The 20,761-nt window shown below is 40.0% G+C and overlaps 1 pseudogene; it reads right to left on the minus strand.

Annotated features, from left to right (window-relative positions):
- Nucleotides 1-20,761, minus strand: part of LOC150012258 (putative small nuclear ribonucleoprotein G-like protein 15 pseudogene) — a 32,047-nt pseudogene that overhangs the window by 915 nt on the left and 10,371 nt on the right.

Consider the following 20,761-nt stretch of genomic DNA (forward strand, 5'->3'; position numbering starts at 1 on the left):
TTGTATTAATCTGTTCAATACAATTTAATAAGTACCTATTATGTGAGAGATTATTTTAGACACTGGGAACACAATGAAGAATAAAACAAAGGAGACATCCACTCCCTGGAAGTTTAGGGTCTAAAACAGGTTTTGGCAATCTACAGCCTGCAGATCAAGTATGGCCTACCATCTGTCTTTGATTGTAAAGCTTGGTTGAAACACAGCCTTGTCATTAATTTAGATTGTCTATGACTGCATTCTTGCTAAAAGAGCATACTTATGTGCTTGCAACAGAGATCATATGACCTGAAAAGCCTATATGTTTACTGTTTCACCTTTTACAGAAAAAGTTTGCTGATCCCTGGTGTAGAAAAGTGCTTCTTGAACTGTCTGTAATGGAAGATCAGTTTCATTTTATATTTTATTTTATTGTGAGGTGATCACTTAATTTTCTTTTAACCAATTTTTAGTGTTGACTGTAGGTATAGTGTTGTACAGCAGGTCTCTAGAACTTATTCATATTGCTTGTCTGAAACTTTATTGATTTAGTAACTCCCTATTTCTTCCTCTCCTCAACTCCTGGCAACCACCATTCCACCCTTTGATTATATGAATTTGATTATTTTATATACTTAATGTAAGTACAAGTATTTAATACAGTCATGTATGCCAATAACAACAGAGATATGTTCTTAGAAATGTGTCATTAGGGAATTTTGTTGTGCAAACCTTACAGTGTGCACTTACACAAATCTAGATGGTACAGCCTGCTACACACCAAGGCTGCATGGTGTAGCCTATGGCTCCTAGGTTATAAGCCTGAACAGCATGTTACTAAATACTGTAGGCAATTATAACATAGTGGTATTTGTGTATCTCAACCCCTAAGCAGAAGAGGAACAGACAAAATATAGTCCCTTTTATAGGTTTTAAGGATTAGAACTTTAGCAAATTTATTTTTTGGAGGGAGGCACAATTTAATCCACAACAGTCTCCAATGTCATATTTACATTTTATCCTGCAAAAGTAATAATGAAAGAAGGAGGCTTTGCCTTTTTCCTTTTAGGACACTTCCTATATGGTATAGAGAAAGATTTTGCTTACACTGATCATACTTGGATGCAAACTTGTGTGCAGCTAAATTGGAGGTCCTGTTCCTGAGAAAAAAGGAAAGAACCTATGTTGGACGGTGGCAAGCAGTCTCTGCCACATGCTCTAAACTGCTCTTCAAACCAGTTATACTTATGTTTCTCTGATCTATTAGACTGCAATGTTTGGTCCTCTCAGAGAAAGCGACATAAGCCTATTATCTGTTTTTGGCTGGGACAGAAATCTATGGCTTCCTAGAAGTTTCTAGCAAGCCACTATCATAGTGTGATTATCTTAATCTAGTCAGTAAATTTCTCTGATTTTCAGTTATAAATCAAGGATGGATGGTACATACCTCATATGATTGTTGTATGGCTTAAGTAGGATAGAATACATGTGAAAACTCCTGGCGTAAATATACCTGCTTGTTAAACATTAATCTGGGAAGGAGAAGATGGAGGGAAAGAGAAAAGGAATGAGGAAGGGAAGGAAAAATTGCTTTCTGGATATAATATTCTAATGAAAATGAAAGCGTATGTGAGGAAAATGTGTATTTTCTTCAGCGTCCTTTAAAGTAAATCATGGTTCTTTTCAGAAAACATTAATCTATTTGCTCTTAGCATTTCGTTTGATGTGATATAAAGCCGTGCCACACAATTTGAGTTACTACTTAAGGGGTAATTTTCACCCATTCAAGTGAGAAAACAATCACTGAACAGATAATTTCACATGATCCGATCAAGTGGCAGTTATTGTATATAACTCAGTAGTCTAAATGATTCCTTTGACATTGAATAGGTAATGTACTCAGTTTTTTTTTTTTTTTTGTAGACATTATAGCAGAGTCTGCTAGTTTCTCCCCAATAATTTTCCATGTGGTTAAATTTTTAGCTGGGACATGTGGCCACCCACTAACTGATTACATTTCTCAGCCTCCCTTGCTACAAGGTGTAGCTATGTGATGAAGCCAATGGATGTGAGCATAAGTAACATGTTCAACTTCTGGGTCATGCCCTTAAGAGGAAGAGGCATATCTTTCCCTGCTTCTCATTTCTCCTCCGGCTATCTGAGATGTGGGTGTGATGCTGAGACTTCTTTGATGAAGGCAACTATTTAGGGCAACAGAGCAACAAGATAACATGAGCCCTGGGTTTCTAGTACCGTGAAGCTACCCTACCAGTTCTGCTTAAACTTGGACTGTTACATGAAAATAAACTATTCTGCTTAAAACACTGTTGCTCTGAGTCTTATTATAGCAACTGAACCTTTATCTGAAAAAAAAAAAAAAGAGAGAGAGAATTTGGTATCTAAAAGTGGGCATTGGCTGAGTGGTCACGTGGTGAGTGCAAGAATAGAGATACTGCTGTCTGCAAAGCTGGATACTGTTATTAGACAGAGGAAAAATATTTGAAGAGCTGTCATCTGTAATAACTTGAACCAAGTGCTCGTGAAGACCATTGCTCTAGGAGAGAAGGTATAAAATAATTCAGGATGTTAGAATGTATTGGCTGCCTCTTTACTTCTTTCAGCAAGTGTTTCAAGACAAGATAGAGATTCAGACTGGATTGAGTCAATTGCAAGCACAGATGGAAGGGAACACCACTTTCCTAAGAGCAGATCTCTCCATATAGGCCAGCAATCTTAAACTGACTAAGCATTGTGTAATTTAGGAAGGACTGAAAGGACCAACAGCTTCTGGAGAACAAACGGTAAGAATGATAAAATGTGGCTATGAAAAGGAGTGATAAAAAGCTGGTTTTATTGTAGTTCTTCATTAATCTCTACCCAATGCCTCCCAGGCAAGTCCAAGTAAAAATAATAATACATTTCCAGGTTGATTTTCTTTAATGTTCAATAAAAACATCATTACAAAACTCTAATGGTTTATTGATTGGTACAGACAATCTATGTAAAATAATGTGCTTACTATTTAAATGTAGCCTTAGGTAAATTCATCTAGCTGAAAGATCTTCAAGCAAAGTTTGCAATGCCTGGAAACACAAGTTTTTCCTGTGCATTCTTGGACACATATGACTTTATGAAAGTGAATTTATAGAAATTAAACTTTCAACTTTCACATTTATTATTTCTAAAAATTGATTTACCTGAGAATTTCCCCATGGTGATGAGTCATTGTACTTCTTTGCTGTCTTTTCTTTCACAATTGTGTTTCTATCTGATTAAAAAGGGCCTACTACCTCTCTTCCATCTCCAATATTAGCATACTGCAAATGTGTAATACTTATGATGGTTTCAGTTATTAATAATTAATACTAATGATAACCAGAAGACTTTTAATGAAACACTTAGATCATTGGGGTTACAGGAAAAGAACTCCACTTAATTTCAATTTACATTCATAGTTTTATTGCAAAGAAACAGTACAGAGGTGATTACATGAGGTAGAAAACACCAAATATATTACATCATACAATTTTGTGAGGGATGTGGAAAAAAAAAAAGAATTCAAGGAGCAAAAAGAACAGTTAAAGAAGAACATGGTCACATGTTCTAAAATAAGTAAGTTGGATTTGCATCTTTTGTTATTATATGAATTTATATGGGAGAAAAATCATGTATTTAGATTTAAACATGTTATAGGGGCTTCATAGTATTTAAAGGTCCTTTAAATGTATATTCAAATGAAAATGTTTGAAGATTCCCTTCTATTTCCCACTGTAATTGGATTACTGCCCATACGCCCTTTCAATATAGAATTAGGGACACTCTGTCGCTCCAGAGCAAATAATGCCTTTGTTTAGAATTGCCAATGACTTCTGGATGGTAGCATATTGTCTATGGGAACGAAATGAAATCTGAAACCAGCAGTTTAGTCTGCATAAGAGGTAGAGGAGGATAAGCTTCAGACTTGGGTAGAATTGATGAACCTCTCAGTTTAAGTGTAAGCAGTAACACTAGGTTATTTGAGGTGAAGTAAATATATGGAAACAGTAACAACGTATGCTGTGCTTCTTCTGACGAGGAGGTTTTCCTTTTCTTTTAGAAAAGGTTGAAAGTATACTTTCTCATTTCTCCCATATTTCATACTGTCACATGAAGATAGTCTTGCCGAAACAATGTTATTCTACATGCTTTTCTCGTATCCAAAGCAAATACTAGTTTCCAGTCCTTTGTATTTTTTCAAATAGGACAGTTAGTGATCCCAGTTATGAACCGTATTCATTCTGTTATAGCTAGAAGGCTTGGCAAGTGTTTTCTTTCTTTTTTTTTTTTTTTAAGGAAACATTGTATACCTTATTAGGTTTGTTACCTTTTTTTTTTTAACAAAGGAGATAGGGAAGAATAAGTCAATGGAATGTTTAAAAAACAATTTAGCTTGATTTAGTAATAAGGAAAAAAGTATTAAACTTGTAGTAATACACTGATCACTTTTTAAAACTACATGAAGATGGGATTAAATATCATTTTATTAAAACTTTAATTTCTCTTTAACAGAAATGTCCTCTCCACCATAGTGTTCCTATTAAAGCCAACTGTCAAAATACTAAAAAATAGCATGCTATAATTTGTCTTCTAATTAGAATATGTTGATTTTTCATCAGTTTGTCCAATTGAAATAAGAGAAATAAAGTTTGCATTTATTTAAGCTGTGAAGTTAGATACTCAGTGGGCAATCTATCTAGCCACATTTCTCTGGGAAACTCCCATTCTATCACAAGGATGTCTCCCTCCCCAACAGTCTTATTTCTATGAAAAGGCTCACTTCTAAAGTACTCAACCAAGTAGGCCAGGGGCTGAAGCCCTCCTTCCCTCCACAACCTGAGCTAATCAGACTCTCTCCCGGACTCCATCACAGTCAGAGTTGAGAGAAGGGAGTTTGTTCTCCACCGTTGAGTGAGCCTATTGCTTGTTACCTTTTGGAAAGAACTGAATTATCCCCAACATTAATGGGACCCTGTCGTGTGTTTAAATATTGGGGAGACATAAATTAAGAAAACAAACTATTAAATCATATATTTTCTATCTTGACAAATACAATTCATAACCACCTGGGAGGTGAGGTTTGAAGACTTAAAATCTTGAGACTCCTCAGAATTCCACAGTGGAAAGTGGCTTTACAGGGAGACAGATGGTCTGTAGACTCTCCTCTTTTCAGCAGTACCACAAAGGGCCATTCATTACATGTACATGTACACTCCATGAGCTCATTCAAGCACCACCCACCTTGACCATGCTTTGAGACTAGAGGATCACGGCTACAGAACAGACTGTCCTTGGGCAGACAGACCTAGGAAAGAAACTGGTACAGGTCCTAGGAATAAACTCAGGCCCACTGGAGGCAGGGAATTCTTGGGTCTCAAGTAGCCAGACCACGTTCTAGAAGAGGCTGCGCAGGCTCTGGAAAAGCACAGCTTTTTTTCTTTATCTTTTTCTTTTTTTTAGAGCAGTTTTTTTGTTCCCAGCAATATTGAGCAGAAAATACAGAGAGTTCCTAGGTACTCCCTGCTTGCACACATGCATGGGGGAGGCTATGCATACATGGGGCCATTATCTTTTTAACCCCATTGCCTCCTTGCCTCATGGAAATGAGCACAGCAAGGGAAGGGCAAGAGTAGAGCCCTCTAAAGTTCTGAGCCTGGCTTTAAGGATAACATTGAAGAAGAATAAGATAGAACTAATAAAACAAGAGACAAGATAGAAAGAATCCCAGGGAATCTTCCAGTTTTTTATTTTAGTCCATTACAAGTCTCTGCTGTTTTCCTGCTCTAGTTTGTTTGTTTGTTTGGGGGGGGGGAGGTATCATGGTGATGGAAAAATAAAATAAAGAGAAAAAAAAGATATGGTTTTCTCTTTTTTCTATTGTTAAATTACAGTTGATGTACAATATTATATCAGCTTAAAGTACACAACATAGTCATTACACATTTATCTACTTAATGAAGTCATCACCCCAGTAAGCCTAGTACTCATCTGACACCATGAATAGTTATTACAATATTATTAACTGTATTCTCTATGCTGCACTTTACATCCACATGCACTATGGCATTTTTATGAAACATGTCTCTATTTTTTAAAAGCTAATTTTATATGGTTTGTATTACTTGTAATTAATAATACCTAACTAAGAAAACCAGGACATCCAAATGGGAACTAGTTGCCAGTCCAATTAAAATATCATTAGCTGAATTTATATGATGTGTTATGAATGACTTCACATTTACTTTCTAATCTTCACAATACCATGTGAGGTAAGAAACACTACTGCTGTTTTGCAGGTATATAAATAGAAGCTCAACTAACTTGTCCAAATTTCAAAACAAGATTTCCCTGTGGTGTAGAAAGGGGACTTGGGTATATTGTTCTCCAGATATTGGTGTGCATGAGAAATTATACTAGCCAGTGCTAACTGTGAAGTTAGGACACCTCTTTCCCCCAAAACTATTAGAAACAGTAGATTAAAACATCATTTGTATTCACTTTAAAAGCAAATATGCTCCTTTAGAATTTTTTTTGAAAAGAGTACAAATAGCAAGAATAAAATACTTTAATGGTAAACATCCTTTCATTGGTGGCCTATATCACGTGCTAAGCCAAACGTACACTTTCTATGTGTGGGTGTGCATGATGTAAATCCAGGAAACACTCTTTCTAGACTCCATGGGAAATTGGGATGGGAAAGGGAAGCAAGTGTTAAATATCTCACTGAGGTATGTTTGGATGAGTTTTAGAATCACTAATTTGAAAGACCATAAGCACCCCTGTGTTCATTGCAGCATTATTTACAATCACCAAGATACAGAAGCAGCCCAAGTGTCCATCAGTAGATGAGTAGATAAAACAATCATGGGACATTTACATAATGGAATACTACTTGGCCATAAAAGAGATGATAATTTATCCTTTGCAACAGCATGGATGGATCTGGAGGACATTATGCTAAGTGAAATAAGCCAGTCAGAGAAAAACAAATACCATATGATTTCACTCATTTGTGGGATCTAATGAACAAACTGAACTGACAAGCAAAACAGAGTCAGACTCATAGATGGAGAACAGATGACAGCTGGTGGGGATGGGAGGGAATAGGTAGAGGGATGAAGGAAAAAGAAGAAATGACTCATGGACATGGACAACAGTATAGCGATTGCTGAGGGGAGGGGATATAAGGGGACTAAATGTAGTGAAAAAATACAACAAAGATTAAATAAATGAAAAAAAAATCCACAGGCATCTGGTAATAAAATGAAAGTGAAGGTGTGTTATATGGGCATAGAATTCTTCTCTGGTTTTGGCAATATGCCTCTCTGAAAATGGAGCTGAGGCAGGTGCACAGAGAATAAGTCTGCTGGAGGTTAACAGACCCTTGGATAGCCTTAGGAGTGGTGTGTGCGTGTGTGTGTGTGTGTGTGTGTGTGTGTGTGTGTGTGTCCCTCAAGCCAACTAATGTACCAGGATTGGTATGGAAAGAAGAGACTGCAAATGATTAAGCACAAATAAAATAAATAAGTATTAAATAAAATGAGATTTATTATGAACCTAGATGCAGGCTAAGGGAGGTAGGACTTTAAGAGCTATTCCTGATGAAAAGGGGTGGAATGGGTGCTAGAGTTAGTGTTCAAATTCCCTCACATCAGAGCCTGAAGAATAAAACCTTTGTAGTGACCACAGCATTACAGATGTGGCTATTGATTAAAGAGCAAAGGTCAGTTTCTTAAGGGCTCCTTAAGTGAAGGTTCATGATCCAGAATTGTGGTGATGGGGGTGGGGAATGTGAAGCAATGGGAGAGAGGCCTGATCATTCTTCTCCTCCTTTTCATCCTTCTTCTTTTTTAAAAAGAGACAGATATATTTCTTCTGTGGCATGTTTCAGACTTCTCACTGAGCCTCAGGCACAATGCTGCTCCAGGTTCTTCTGAGAGCCCTGACAGTCTTCTCACGCTGCTCATGAGGGTTTGCCTCTCTAGGGCAAGAGCCCAGGCTCTGCTTGCAGTTTGGGTACCCAGAGATGCTGCATTGGTCTAAGGAGGCCCTGGTGCCCTGCCTTTCTCATAGATGGTGGGGTATGCTGGAAAGCCCTAGAGCCAGCCCACACCTTGTTTTATGGTCCTCTGGCTACAAGAGGAGAGACTGTGCTACTACAGTACAGCTCTGTAGAGCTCTCTGAAATCGTCTTTCCTCTGGGTCTCAGAGCCTGGCACCGCACTTATAGACCCACAACCGTGAGTTCCCCAGGCCCAGGCTAGGAGATCAAACCCTGATGAGTGAGCCAGCCCCACCTCCTCCAGAGCAATAGCAAATGGGCTCCTCAGGCCCCTGTGCCCCAGAGCTAGACAGGCTTTGGTCATTTTGAGAGCTAGAGATGGGTGTGCCGAAGGAGGGAAACACACCATATTTCCATTTATCTTTTCAAAGAATCAGCTTTGGCTTTGAAAAATTTCTTTATTGCTTGCTTTTTATTTCATTGATATTTTTGTTTTGTTCTTTGTTTACTTATTTTTTTGTTTTCTTTGCTCTTATTTTTCTAGTTTGCTAAGACAATTTTATATATTTTTGCCCTTCCTAATATAAGCATTTAAAGCTGTAAATTTTCCTCTAAGCACAAATTTTGAAATATTATGTTTTCCTCGGAAATCCCACAAAATTTGAAATGTTGTATTTTCATTGTAATTAGTTTTGAAATATTTTCTAATTGTCTTGTGATTCCCTCATTAATACATAAGTTATTTAAAAGTATGTTATCTAGTTTGCAAATATTTTGGGTGTTTTTTATTTTTTATTATTATTGGTTTCTAGATTATATCTATTATGGTCATAGCATGGTCGAGACAAACTCTGACCATATTTCAATTCTCTATATTTAGACTCGTGTTAGCCCAGAATGTGCTCTCTTTGGGTTATTGTTCCATGTGCACTTGAAAAGAAAATGTGTTTTCTGTTCTTGGGTGTAGTATTATATAAATATGTTTAGGTCAATCAGGTTGCTACTGTTGTTTAATTCTTCCATTGTTACTGAGTTTGTCTTGTTCTAACAGCTGCTGAGAGAAGGGTGATAAAACCTCCAATGGCAATTTGTTTATATTTCTACTTAATTCTGTCAAATTTTATTTCATAATTTTGGAACCTCGATGATTAGGTGCATGCACATTTATGATTATAATGTATTCCTGATGATTGAGCTTTAAATTGTTATGAACTGTATCTATCTCTGGTAATGGTCTTTGTCTTGAAGTCTATTTGGACAGATATTAATATGTCCCTCTAGCCTTCTTATGCTTGCTATTTATATAATATGTCTTTTTTAAAAATCCAATTACTTTCATCCAATCTGTGTATTTATATTTAAAGTTGTCTTTTCTAGGCAGCATATAGTTGCTGCTCTTTAGTTTATTCTAATCTCTTATTTTACAATCCTTATTTCTATGTTTTATCTTATTTGCTTGGTAGAATTTCCAGTAGTATATTGAGTAGTAGCAGTGATAGTGTTACAGAACCCCTGGGCTGCTCCAATTGAAAACAAACCCACGGGCTCTTTAGTTAGGGGTCCGATTGCCTGCTGCCAGAATTACAACTCTTAATACTTTAGTTGAGTGAAAAGAAAATTGTTTATTTAACAGTTACACATATCCTTACCTCCCCCCTACCAAACCTAATCAGTTTTAGGAAGGTCAGAAACACCGTTTCCCTACTTCCCAAACACAGTTCAGCTTTACCAGCAGCTGCCAATCATTCAATCTGATTGGGGAGGTCCTTTCTGTGCTGTGGTGCCGTTCAGCTCTCAATACAAAACCGCCGGGATTCTCAGCCTCCTTGCAAACTGTCTTCTTTCTGTAAACTGCGTGGATCTCCTCTCCTTCTCCAGAGCACCCCTGCAAACACCCGCCAGTGAGGGAGACAGCCCCAGAGCGCGCCACCCCTAGTGTTCGCAGCTGCCTATATATCCCTGACTGTGTCCTCTGACACAGTGGGTGTTGCCAACACTTCTGACCATTCACAGAACCCCATGTAGGTTCTGTGTGCTCTCCATACCATCCCCTGGTTCAAGACTCCTCCCATCTACCTGAGGCCTTGGAAGCATCCAAGCAATTTTGCATAATGAAAGACACCAGCCACCAGCCTCAGGCGTGTGGAGGCACTCTGAAAGCTGCTTCCTTCTCCCCATTCCCCAGCCGCAAACTCCAGGGATTTTTGGACTCCCCTGTTTCTGTAACAATAGCACTATTCCTTGTCCTGCTCTGGATCCTAAGAAAATGTATCTAAAATTTTACTATTAATTGTAATATTTGCCTTAGTTATTTTGTAGATAGACTTTATCAAATTAATGAATTACTACTCCTAGTGTTCTTAGTTTTTCCTGCATATGTGTTAAATTTATCAAATCCTTTTTTTATATCTACTTAATTTATTTTTTTTGATATTATTTTCTTATTTGAACTTGGAATAATAAAATGAGTTTTTTTAAAAGTATATTTTATTGATTATGGTGTTACAGTTGTCCCAACTTTATTTCCCCTTTGCTCCCTTCCCCTCCAGCAATCCCACCCCCTTTAGTTCATGTCCATGGGTCATGCATGTAAGTTCTTTGGCTTCACCCTTTTCTATACTATTCTTAACATCCCCCCTGTCTATTTTGTACCTACCAATTATGTTTCTTAATCCCTGTACCAATTCCCCAATTTTTCCCCAGCTGATAACCCTCCAAATGATCCCCATACCTATGATTCTGTTCCTATTCTGGGTGTTTGCTTAGTTTGTTTTTATTTTTATTTTTTAGATTCAGTTGTTTATAGTTGTGAATTTGTTGTCATTTTAATATCCACTGAAGAGAAAGAACAGTTCTACCATGCACTGGACGAAGCGTTATCCAAGATCCCCAGAAGTAACGCTCTTTATCTCCTTGGAGACTTCAATGCAAGAGTAGGAGCTGACCACATGGCCTGGCCCACCTGCCTCGGATACTTTGGGAGAGGAAAGATCAATGAGAATGGTCAGCGACTGCTTGAGCTTTTGTGTCACCACGGCCTGTGCGTGACAAACACATTCTTCAAGTGCAAAGAGATCCACCAGGTGTCATGGAGGCACCCCCGCTCCCGCCACTGGCACCAGCTTGACCTCGTCATCACCAGAAGAACGGATATTGGCAGCACCCTCCTCACCCGCAGCTACCACAGTGCAGACTGCGACACGGACCATGCCCTCGTGGTAAGCAAGGTGCGCATAACGCCGAAGAGGTTGCACCACTCCAAGATGAAGGGTCGCCCACGCATCAACACCAGTTGTGCCAGCAACCCAGTTAAGACCCAGCAATTCATCAACAAGATGGAAGATGCACTCGGCGAGGGAGTGGCGGCAGATGACATTATCGAATCCAATTGGCCACGTCTCCGCGACGCCATATACAACTCCGCCATTATTGCTTACGGGAAGAAAGAGCGGAAGAACGCTGACTGGTACGAGGTTCACTGGGAAGAAATGGAACCCGTGATCGAGGCTAAGAGGAAGGCCCTACTGGCTTACAAGGTCACGCCCACTCCCAGTACACTTCAAGCTCTACGGGCTGCCAGGAACAAAGTCCAGAAGACCGCCCGCCACTGTGCCAACACCTATTGGCTAAACCTGTGCAGAAGCATCCAGGAAGCCGCCGATATAGGCAACGCACGAGGAATGTATGAGGGTATCAAGAAGGCAACAGGCCCAATCCCCTCCAAGATCGCCCCCCTTAAGTCCAAGACAGGTGAGGTCATCACTGACCAGGAACAGCAAATGCGGCGGTGGACCGAGCACTACCTCGAGCTGTACGCAACGAGGAACACCGTAACAGACACTGCTCTTAACGCCATCCCAGACCTACCAGTCATGGAGGAGCTAGACACCCCACCTACTGCGGCAGAGCTCGGCAAAGCCATCGACCGCCTCGCTTGCGGGTAAGCACCAGGAAGCGACGGAATCCCTCCAGAAATCCTAAAGAGCGGGAAACCAGTCCTGCTACAGCCGCTCCACCATCTACTCTGTCGCTGCTGGAAGGAGGGTTACATCCCCCAGGATATGAGAGACGCCAACATTATCACCATGTACAAGAACAAAGGAGACCGCAGCGACTGCAACAACTACCGGGGCATCTCTCTCCTCAGCGTCATCGGCAAAGTATTCGCCCGGGTCGCTCTTGCCCGCCTGCAGACCCTTGCTTCCCGCGTCTACCCAGAGTCCCAGTGTGGCTTCAGAGCTGGCCGATCAACAGTGGACATGATCTCCTCCCTACGCCAGCTGCAGGAGAAGTGTCACGAGCAGCATAAACCACTCTACCTCGCCTTTATCGACCTCACGAAGGCGTTTGATCTGGTCAGTCGAAGCAGACTCTTCAGCTTGCTACGGAAGATTGGCTGTCCACCACATCTGCTTGCTGTGGTCATGTCCTTTCATGACAACATGCACAGCACGGTGTCCTACAACGGAGCAACCTCTGAGGCCTTCCCAGTCAGCAGCGGAGTAAAGCAGGGCTGCGTCCTTGCGCCTACGCTGTTCGGAATCTTCTTCTCCACGCTCCTCCAATACGCCTTTAAGGACTGCAGCGAGGGTGTCTTCATTCACACCAGATCCGATGGCAAGCTCTACAACCTGGCCCGTCTACGAGCCAAGACCAAAGTCAAAGAGGTGCTCATCCGTGAGATGCTCTTCGCCGACGACGCAGCCTTGACATCACACTCCGAAGAGGGACTCCAGCAGCTAGTCACTTGCCTTTCCCACGCATGCAAGGAGTTTGGACTAGCCATCAGCCTGACAAAGACGAACGTTATGGCCCAAGGCACGGGGACTCCCCCATGCATCACCATCGACGGATACACCCTGGAGGTTGTCAACGACTTCACTTACCTCGGGTCCACCATCTCGAGCTCTCTGTCAGTCGACTTGGAGGTCAACTGGAGAATCGCCAGGGCAGCCACAGTTATGGCCAAACTGAACCGGCGAATGTGGAACAATTCCAGCCTCACTGAGAAAACCAGACTGCGCATCTACCAAGCCTGCATACTCAGCACTCTCCTCTATGGTAGCGAGACGTGGACCACCTACGCAAGGCACAAAAGGAAACTCAACAGCTTCCACATGAGGTGCCTGCGACGCGTCCTGCATGTCGCCTGGCAGGATAAGGTCCCCAACACCGAGGTGCTGAAGCGAGCCAACATGAGCAGTTTGCATGCAGTTCTTAGTGAGAGACGCCTCAGGTGGCTTGGCCATGTCAAAAGAATGGATGCAGGCCGTATTCCCAAAGACCTCCTCTACGGCGAGCTAGCAGAAGGCAAGAGGATGACAGGGCGCCCAAAACTGCGGTTCAAAGACATCTGCAAAAAGGACATGACACAATGCTCCATCAATCTCAACACATGGGAAGTTCAAGCAGACGACCGCCTAGCCTGGAGGCTCGCGGTCAGGCAAGGTGCGTCACGCGCAGAGGCTGCGCGCAACAAGGAGGCGGTCCAGAAAAGATCGAGGCGGAAGCAGCGTCAACAGCAGCAACAACAGCCATCTGCCTTCACCTGTAACAAGTGCGGCAGGGATTGTCACTCCCGAGTCGGACTGCACAGCCATTCTCGGCGGTGCAGATAGACTCTCAAGAAGCTACGCCATCGTCTCTTGAGATGGACGGCTGCCGATGACGATGAATATCCATAGTTTTGATCTCCTTTTTCTTAAGTAAGTCCCTTTAACATTTCATTAATAATGGCTTAGTGATGATGAACTTTTTTAGCTTTATGTTGTCTGGGAAACAATCTGCCCTTCCATTCTAAATGATAGTTTTGCCGGACAGAGTAATCTAGGTTGTAGGTCTTTGCTTTTCATCAATTTGAACATTTCTTGCCAGTCCTTTCTTGCCTGCAAAGTTTCTTTTGAGAAATCAGTTTATAGTCTAATAGGAACCCCTTTGTAGGTAACGCTCTTGTTTTCTTTTGTTGCTTTTAAGATTCTCTATTTTTCTTTAATCTTTGGCATTTTAATGATGATGTGTCTTGGTGTGGTCCTCTTTGGATCTAGCTTATTTGGGACTCTCTGTGCTTCCTGGACTTGTATGTCTATTTCCTTTGCCAAATTAGGGAAGTTTTCCTTCATTGTTTCTTCATGTGAGTTTTTAATTTCTTGCTCTTCCTCTTCTCCTTCTGGCACCCCTATGATTTGGTTGTTGGTATGTTTAAAGTTGTCCCAGAGGTTACTGAGCCTCTCCTCATTTTTTTTTTCAATTCTTGCTTCTTTATTCTATACTGGTTAACTGTTTATTTCTTTCTTATGTTCAGATTCGCTGATTTGAACCCTGGCTTCCTTCCCTTCATCATTGGTTTTGTGTAGATTTTTCTTTGTTTCACTTAGTATAGCCTTCACTTTTTCTCTTATGCATTTGCCATATTCAGGAATGTCTGTCAAGTCTATGAGCATTGTTATCACCAGTGTTTTAAACTCTGCATCTGTTAGGTTGGCTATCTCTTCATTACTTAGTTCTCCCACTGGAACCTTGATCCGTTCCCTCTTTTGGGCCATACTTCTCTGCCTCCTCAACTTGACAGCCTCCTGTGTTTGCCTGTGTCTTAGGTAGAGCTGTTACACCTGTTACATTGTAAGGGGTGGAGCCTTAGGCATTCAACAGTGCGGGGTGACCCATTTCACCACATTGTGGCACTGTATGTGGGGGAGGGGTCTGAGAGGGAAAAATGCTGCTTGCTCAGCACTCGCCCCTTTCCCAGGCACTTCTCCCTCTTCTGTATGGGACTGGCACCCCTCTAGCTATTGCCCTAACAGTGGTTCCCAGAGTGGGTGGGTCTGCAGACATTCTAGGACTGTGGGGGCCCTTTAAACAAGCGGACTCTGCTGAGAGACCAGCAGTTTCTTCCTCTGCTTCAACCCCCACTGGTTTGTATAGTCAGAAGCAATGAGGCATTATTTCCCCTGGCGCTGGAACCATGAGCTTCACGGTCTGGTCTGGTGCTGGGATTGCTCCCCAGGTGTCTCTCCTGACTTTTACAATGTATGACTGTGCCTCCTGCCGGCTGTAAACAGTCACTGTCTTGCTGCTGCTGCCACCACTGCCACACCACATCCTCTCTGCCCCGGCTCCACCTCTCCTACCTGTCTGGATGAGTATTATTTCTTTGTATCTTTGTTTGTTGGACTTTCATGTGGTTTGATTTTCTGGTAGTTCTGGCTTTGATGTAGTTAAATTTCTTCTTATGATTGTAGAGGGTGGTGAAGTATGTCTACCTATGAGTCCTTCTTGGCCAGAAGTCCCTAAAAATTAGTTCATTTAAAAAAATTCTTGGGAATAATTTGTATAAAGAAGGGATTACTTAAGTAAAATTTTGGGAGCATATATATGTAAAGTAGTTTGCACATGGGCCTTTTTGGGTAGTTTTTGAGAAGATCTTTGATTAATATTTCAACTTACTTAATGGATATTAATTTATTGAAGTTTTCAATTAGTATTGTGGTTTTAAATTAAATTTATTAATTTCATTCTGTTTTCATACTTATTGACTTATAGTTGTTTATAATATTTTTTTCAACTTCTGTTGTATTTCTTTCTCTTCTTCTGCTTAATTTAAAAAGGCCTACATTATATTCCTCCGGGTTGGGAGGGGAGGTGATCCTCAGAGTGGGGAACCTTTGGCTGGACCACTTTCATGCAGTGCTCTCTTCCTCATCATTTTCCAACAAGTGTTCCCTTCCAGTGACTTTACCCTGTGCATGGACCTTTTTAAGAAGTGGTCTTCTCAGCTATAATTATAAATTATGGCAGATTGGGGTTAAAGGGATAGGAAAAAGAGTAAAGGAGGGAAGGAAATGCTTAAGATGGGGTCCAGCCTGCCTGTACTTGTTTTTCATCATAACCCCAGCTGTACTCTCCAGAGGCTATTCTCTGTTTTTGTTGGTTGTAGGCTGATAAGCTTTACTCTGGCAAAGAGATGAGCAGAGACATTTGAGGGCTGTATTACAGAAATAAATGGGCACCATTTGAAAGCTGTTTGCCAGACTTTCCCTTGTCATTTCCTCTTAGTCTTCTGCATTTGATTGTTGTCTTAACCCTCAACCCCTCCTACCCCCCTCAGTTATAACAGGCTCAGACTTCTATCCCTAAGAGCTCCCCATGCTTCTGGTGCAAAGTTCTGATCCCTCAACTTCCATCTCATTTCTGTGGCATCTTCGGACTTTGGTTTCAGCGGAGGTAACCAGAAGCTCTTGTTAATTTGTTATCTTTTCTATGACAATAAGCCAATTAGTTGTAAAACAGAGAATCTATTTACCATGTCTCTAATTATTTTCTAATTTATTTTTCTTGTGATAATTATCAGTGCTGATCATCAAAATATATTTGCTTCTTCTCCTGGGCACAGGGTAGAATTGCACTTCCTCACCTCTTTGCTGATCTTCAGTGTAGCCGTGTGACTGGCTTTCGACAATAGAAAGTGAGGAGAAGTCTGTGTGTCTCTTCTTCATGGGAGCCTAAGGCTCAGTGCACAATTTGCCATTCTTTCTTTTACTGTCTAGTGTTCTAGTTCAAGCGTTGGCTAAATTTTTCTGTAAAGGATCATATAACACATATTTTAGGCCTTGTAGGCTGTATGTTGCAACTACTCAACTGCTGTTGTAGAACAAAAACAACTATCATACATATGTAAATGAATGAGCACTTCTATGTTCCAATAACACTTCATTTATGGACACTGAAATGTAAATTTCATATAATTTTTATATAGTTTTCAAAGAAAATGTTATTCTTTAAAAATTTATTTTAACTCTTAATATGTTAAAGCAATCCTATCTCCTGGGTCCTACAAAATCAGGCAGCAGGCCAGATTTGATCTGCAGGCCATAGTTTGTTGGCCTTCATTCAGGATGGAGGCTGCTCTGTAAACTTGATTCCCAGGGGAAGATCATACAGAGCAAAACCCCCAGCTGATCTTCAGAGGGTATCTGGTGTGTGAAAAAATAAAATATTTTAAGCCATTAGGATTCTCTTTCAAATGTAGTATAACCTAGTCCTATCTGATGCACTAATTCTATTTTTTTAAGTGATAAGGCAGCAATGAATAACTAGAAGACAAAAGTTAATGAAAAGAAAAAGGGAAAGGGAAGCTGATAAAGGACCAGGAGGAATTTGGACTGAATGTTAAAGAGCGCATTAAAACTCTGACATATTGTCCATATTTTTCATTTGAACTCCATGTCTTCAAATCTCAATCATCTGCCTATTGATTGGCACATTTAATAATATGTTGGGATGCTGGAATGTTGATTGCTTTAAATGATTAAAAAATAAAAAAAGAAGGTCAGGGAAATATTTTAAAGTAGCTCTGAAAACTGCGTCAGAAAGTCAGGAAGGCCAAAATAAAGAGCTCTGTTAAGAGACATTCCATCAACAAAAATATCTCTTCTTTTCTCTGCCATGGCAACTTCAAAATAGTAAAGAATATGTAATATACCGTATCCTCACTTGAACCAGGATGCTGAGAATTTTGCAGCCAACAAACATCTATTTTGGTGTCAAGAAGGGGCAGATTCTGAAAAGAGATTGTACCAATTCTGTAGCATTTGTTAAGCTTTCCCAATTGTTAGTGGCAGAATTCCGGAGATACTCAAACTATCCACTTTCTAATGGCTTAACACTGTATATTCTTCTTGTGTGTCTTTGTAATTGTTGGAGCCCTAATTCTAACATGGTTGGTGTGTGTTAAATAATCTTTTTCTTTGGACGTGCCAGAGCAGGAAAGAGAAGAGATGTTTGTGGTGATAAAGGTTGCACTTGTCAGAGCCTCTTGCCCTAGAATTGTTGGTGGGGAAACAGTCCTTATTTGATCATTTTTAGGGTGAGGGAAATGAAAATAAGTTGTGTGCAGAAGCTCTTACTCCCTCGGGGCAGCTGAGTGGGAGAGAGAGGCTCTTTGGAAAACCTACAGTTTATTCTTACAAAACAATGTAGCCTCTAAGAAGTTGAAACATTTGGAGAAAGTACAGAAATGAAAAGCATTATTGTGTGCAGTTCAAAATCTAAAGGGAAAAAAAAAAGGTGTTCTATGAAAGGTCCAGACTTTACTTTTTGCCTTGAAAATCCTCTGGCCTACAGTAATATGATTTGTTTAAAATATGGCACTTAAATATTTAAATGTAGCAGGCCCTATGTGTTTAATTTCTTTGTTTAACTGATGCATAGTTTCCCAACTATGTAGTGACTGGTGAAAAGTGTGAGGCTGTTCTATATTTATGTGGTTTAGCTTTCCAGAATATTTGGGTACTGGCCTTAAATATGTACAGTACCATTCCTTTGCAGCAGTGTTGACAATACCCAAATATAATAATATTATACCCACATAGCCCACCTTTATGAAGCATGATTTACAATGAGAAAAGTAAATTAAATTTGTCAAGTAGTTTATAAAAATTGCAGGGGCTATGGAGAATTACAAAGTAAAATTTCTACTCACTGTGTAGAAAGTCACATGCCTAGTAAATCTTCTATTTATTTAAATTTTAAATGATCATGCCTTTATTGTATGAATCCTTTGTGCAATGTCAGTATGTATTCTGATGGAATTACAGTCATTTAATAGCATGAAACAGAGCAAGGCAGTAATAATTTTAAAAAAGTAGTCATATAGCTCTTACTATTTTTTAAATCAGAAGCAATAAAGAAAGTTTTTGAAGGAAAAAAGGAATAAAATATTACTCTCCAGTGAATGGTTTCATACAGAGTAAATCTGTCTTCTAACAAAAGTTTGACTATGCTGTTGCCCTGTGGCACTAATATATTGTTCTAAAGTATAGAAAAGTGAATGTGGGGGCCATGGTCTGGCCATGACCTCTCTAGATACATGGAACCGCTCCCTGGGCCTGACTTCCACTTGAGTGAGGTCAGTGATAAGACTTTGGCCTTGAAGAAATCATAAATAGATGAACAAGCAGAGAATATTAAAGAGTGCATTTTCCACCAATCAACTTTATTAGTCCCTAGGAAGAGGGCATATGTTTTAGAAAAAGTAACCTCCATTCCTAGGAATTGGGGCCCAGGGAAAAAATGAATGAAAGAATAGGAAAACAGGCTGTAAGACCAAAGAAAGCTAAGAAGAGTTCCTGTTATAAAGCACATACTGGATTCCATATTGTATAATGTTCAAAATAAGCTTGATTCTAAATGCTACAGAAGTTCCCAAGATATAAAGCATTTTGAGGTTCTAAGACTTCTTAGGCAGCTGCACAGGCTTTTGTAGTTCAAATGATATGATAGGATGTTCCTGGGTATTCTATAGGACACCATTAATCTGCTGGATTCTGTACAGCTTCTTAAAAACACTTTATCAACTATAAAGAAATCCTGTGTCTTAAGGCTATTTTCTTCTGTTTTTGTTACTGCTGTTAGTCTAATTTTAGAGAAGAGAAGTATTGCAGGCTGAATTGTGTCCCCTCAGATTCATTAATTGAAGCCCTAACCCCTCCAGTACTCCAGAATATAGAGATGGGACTTTTAAAAAGGAAAATAAGTTAAAATGAGGCCTTGAGAGAGGGCCCTAATCCAATCTGACCAGCACTATGTCTTTTTCAACTCCTGGCTGTGTCAACTTGTCTTGTAGGACACCCATCAACTTCTAGATATTGGTGTGTGGATTAGAAACATGGATTTGATGTGTGTCTTTGACCTTTGACCTAATTCCAATTTTAGACAATCTGCTGGTTTTTGGTAATCCAGCCTACCCTCACAGCTTTGAACAAGGCCATCCAAATGCCCTCAACCCTTTCTAAGCATAGCTCATGTCTAATTCTACCTTATATATAGTAAGGTGATATAATCTTTTCTAGAATACTACTTAATTGAGCTTCCACCTTTCTGGATGTTCTACACATCCACAAAAGTAAATTAAAAAAAATTTATCTTGTCGAAAGTTTTGACTTTCGTAACCACAGAAGACTTTCTTAACCTTTTTATGTTTTCCTTTTTGTACCTTTAAAATTCAATTAATGACACTATGATTCAGAAATACCACATTTTTTTTTTGACGTTTTGCAGTTAAATAAAAACTCTTTTATCTCTATTTTTTTCTTTAGAACATTCTTAACATTAAAGCTGGTACAGGATAGGTGAACATTTTTGGATACTAGATTATCAGGAAAACAGAAAAAATTAAGACTAATGAAAGTACTGATTGTTTTCTCCTAGAATTGTGGCAAAGCAGTGGATGTGTGTTAAATCCAGGAGTTGGTGGAAGGAAGAATGCCCCCAAGTAATTACAATTTATAGAGGCATGGACTGAAAAGCTGAGTTATAGCAGGAGAGCAGCATCAGCTCACAAACGTGTGCAAGAGCATAACTTGTATAATTTTTCTGTAATTGAAATTAATATTCATTCTGAGCACTAGTCACATGGAGTGATTGAAACATCAGCTCAGTCTGTTCAAGATTAGACCACTCCTGCTCCCAAGCTGTGGCCAACTTCCAGCTCTGTTTATAGAATACCAATGCAGTAGTGTGGAAGTATTATAATTTGCCTAATTGTTTTGACCAATTCATCCAAGAATGTGCAGAGATGGACATTATCTATCTGCTCCAGTTCGTCTGTCCTTGCAGGTTGTAGTGAATAGTCTCTTGCTCATGACCTCGTGGGAAGGAAAAACATTTGGTTGCTAGTTGACACTTCTAGGTGCCATAGTATCTCTGTGAGCTGTCTTAGCCTCTCTCTGCCTCTACCTTCCCTGTAGC

This window comes from Furipterus horrens, unplaced genomic scaffold (genome assembly GCF_987537825.1).
Source record: "Furipterus horrens unplaced genomic scaffold, mFurHor1.1.pri manual_scaffold_4, whole genome shotgun sequence".
NCBI lineage: Eukaryota > Metazoa > Chordata > Mammalia > Chiroptera > Furipteridae > Furipterus > Furipterus horrens.